This window comes from Priapulus caudatus, unplaced genomic scaffold (genome assembly GCF_000485595.1).
Source record: "Priapulus caudatus unplaced genomic scaffold, Priapulus_caudatus-5.0.1 Scaffold2137, whole genome shotgun sequence".
NCBI lineage: Eukaryota > Metazoa > Priapulida > Priapulimorpha > Priapulimorphida > Priapulidae > Priapulus > Priapulus caudatus.
In genome coordinates this window covers 9,524-13,411 of record NW_014579198.1, presented here as the reverse complement: position 1 = coordinate 13,411, position 3,888 = coordinate 9,524, and positions in this window count along the sequence as shown.

Genomic DNA, 3,888 nt, shown 5'->3' with positions numbered 1-3,888 from the left:
AATCACCGTTTTAGAGTCCACAGCCAGCGTCATGGTCGTAGAACCGAAAGCCGTCAATAAGTACTTATCAAAAGTTACCAGAAAATGGCCCGAAAATTTATGCTGAGGATTCGTGTCGACTTTAGCTGTCAATGAGCGCATAAATCTATCTAAGAGAGAGGGAATAGAGCGGCAATCCTGAACGCAAGCTCGAACCGGTAAGATTTTGTAGTAGTCCATCGTCTACCGTATATATAGAGTTACTTGAGCCATATTGATACCTGAATTGCCAAAAGAAACGGCAAATATCTTGATGTTTGCTCTAGCCTAAGCCGTCATTCTCGATAGTGACTAGTTATCTGCTAATGAAAGGACTGGCAGTTGTGCTATCCCGTTTACATGCTGCAATGAATGCGCATCACCGGTGCACTGCTTCGCATACACTGTTGTTGTTGTTGTTGTTGTTGTTGTTGTTATGATCTGCTATTTCTGGGTGTTAAGACGTGTCGCGTCGTGTTCAGGTTGTGCCAACCAAATTCTCAATCGTCACTTTAAGAGATGGCACGAGCTGCCACCGACCTACTGCTCTGAGGTCAATAGATCGTTTGCCTACGTTTCTCCAGGAGGAGAGTAAGTCGGTTTCTGCCATTATTTTGCGAGCATGTTAATGTGTTTTATTAGCATAACAATGATATTTAGATTTAGTGGGGTACCCGGCGTTGCCTGGGTTCGTTTCTATGCATTAAAGCGGTACTTTCTCGTATTCCAGCGTACATAACTTGTTTGTCTCATATAAAACTGGAGACAATGACGCGCGCGTATAGAATTTTGATGGCTTAGTGTGTATTTCACTCATGGTTTTTAATCGGGAAGTAATTTTCTAGCCAAAGGCGTGCGTATAGAACGAACATCTGTGTCTTGGATTGTTATAAGATTGCACTATTAACTTGAATATCTGCATGAATTTCAGTGCTATAACACGCTGCCATGGAATAATGGCGGCTGTTACTCCCGTGATCTGACTTACTTGACCTTATTTACTTTAGAACGGAATCCCGAGACCTTTACCGAATTGGCAAAAAAGTGTCAACGTGGTAGAGGAATGTTCCGTGTCGACTCTAGAGAAGATAGCGCTGGAGGAGGAGGTAACGCGGATGGTAAGTAAACCAAGGCTTGAAGTGGTACGAACCTATAATAAACACGTTATCAGCGAGTTTAATCTATATTATTGTATAAATGAAACGGGCATCTTCACAAACATATCATTACATTGCATGTCGTGCTTCCTTGCCACTCGCCAGGAAAGTGGATTAAAACGAGTCAGCTATGAATTAGAAAGTTAACAACTAATAAAGTGACTATCAATAAAACCTGCATAGCTTTTTTGTAGCCGTTATTAAATTTTACCTCTTTGTCCGAATTCAACGCGGCACTATAATTTCCTTTAAAGTAATTTCTTTTATTATAAGATGGTTACGTAATCTATTTATGTTCAGAACATCAGGTGCGCGGATAAGCATCCATGGAATCACAGGCGACCGTGGACGCCCACCTCTATGCCGATGACGTTCAGCTGGTATGATTAGATGAAGCCAGCGATGAACGCTGAACGACAATCCTCGGACTCAACGTCAACCCATGGAATGAACAACGAATATTGCAAATGTTTAACGATAGTAACGAACGTGATATTGACGAATGCTGGAAGATGACTAGCAGATCATGATAATATTTAATAAATTGTTCATGTAAATGATGTTGGAATTCGAGAAATCAGGGTGATCGAAACTTTCTTATACGTTATTACTGATGGTGGGATTAGAGCAGCCGTAAAAATCTCATGTGTAAACTCTGTGTATAAATTCTGGCGAGGAGTCAATGTACATGAGCCGCGTTGGAAAACAGATCCACGTGTTACACATTCTTGCATTACACCCTGGCCGGCTGCATGGCCCCATTACAATACCACGAAACCATTCGACCACGCCATTTGAACTTAAGAAACCTAGATATACAAATGCTGCAATTACACGAAACCCTAACGTCGGAGTTATTGGCTGGATCAGTTAGAGGAGACAGAGCGAGCGGGTGAACTATACATGGGTGATAAAAGAGATAAGGAAGAAGATCGAAGAGCTATTGGAAACAGGAAGGTAGAGTAAGGCACGAACCTGAGCCAACAAGAGGTGAAGAGTAACGGAGAAGATAGAAGAGATAGACGAGTCGTAAAAAGTAGAGGTGTAAAAATGTTAAAGGGGGTAGCGACGTGGGAGATGGCTGACGAAGGGGATAGGGGTGAAGTTGGTGATTGACGTAAATGTTGAGGATAAGGGGGTGTGAGCAGAGCAGAGCAAAATGTAAAAGTGGAGAATAGTAGAGAAGGATGACGAGAAGCTCGATATAGCAGAGGAGATAGAAGAAGCAAAAATGGCAACTAGGAAATGAGGTAAGCTAATCATAATATAATAATTATGTGCTAAAAACTACTACAGGCCGCCTATTTCGCGGGAACATGGTTAGTCTGAGAATAGTTGCATGGTTGCGCCATCTAGTGTTAGATGTGACGAGTCTGAAAATACATTAATTTGCTGGAATTTGTTTCTGATGACAGTGAATATTTTTACTAAATATCTATTTTGAATAATTTTTTTAAATTTTATCAATTGCTGAGATGATATTATTGCGGCCATTATTTTATATCGTAATTACCGCGCCCGTTAAAATAGAATGAAAGTATAGCCACAGGTTTAGGCCTATATTATAGAGAGAAATAATAGGAATAAGAGGAATATTATGAGAAGTTCTGGTGTCCATAAGATCAAATTCAATAACGTCGCGCAGCTATCAAAATTCAAAATTGCTGGCATTCTATGATTTTTGGTATTCCCATAATTTAGATCGCTCTTTTACTGAGCGTTTAAAGCGTTATAGCTTGTGATGATTGCATTTGTATGAAATGTCATGGTGTGTGTTTCAGATTACCTAGCACAGGATTACCATATTTAAATAATGTACGAATAAAAAGCATAATAAATGTTTTTTTCAAGATTACAATAAATGTTGCTGTACATTTTATATATGTTTTTCTTTATACTAGACGTGATGCGGCCATGATGCCGAGGCACGCCGAGGATTGACACTTTGTGTCTTCCGATCACAGCCTACGCCGCACCTCTCTATAATATAATATAAGGTGGGGACTCATCACAGTACCAAATCGCCGATCTCAAGAACTAGAGCATTCTGCTAGGCTAGAACGGTTTCCTACGATAGAGTTTGGCACAAAAACGAAAATAGCACGCCGTTTAGCGCACTGCGCTACGTCCTTCTGTTGAATTTTGGCATCTCCGTAATCGGAATAAGCCCCACCTTCTTCGTTGATGGGCATGAATGGGGCGTCAACGACGTTACCCGTTACTGCGTGTAGGTGTTTGGCGAGACTGTTTGCTTTTCGTAAATAATGAAAGGCCCGGCCGATGCATTTCGCACCGAAGTGGAAAAATTAGGCATTTTTACCCGCTTTCGAAAGTGAACGAGTGCGTCATTCATTGAACAATGAAGTTTTTTTTAAATTAAATAATTCCGAAAATCCCTAACCGCGCTACTCGTTGTTTTAGCCAATGAACGTAGCTGTGTTTGTGACGTCTTGACCGGGCGCTTTATGCTTGGCTTAGCGGGCCTCGAAATGGATATCGGAGGCAGGCACCTCGCAACCCGCGTGTTTGTTTACATATATTATAGCTTTGTGACGTACGGTGTTCGGGAGTTCTGCTATGATAACTAAATTTTACCAATTTAGTGGTGTCAGTTAGTCATGGATATGTCACAGTAAGTACTAACCGTAAATGTTTTACATACGTTCACTTATTTTGCACACAGGCGGTCGATTATTGTAAAAAATTGTGTGAA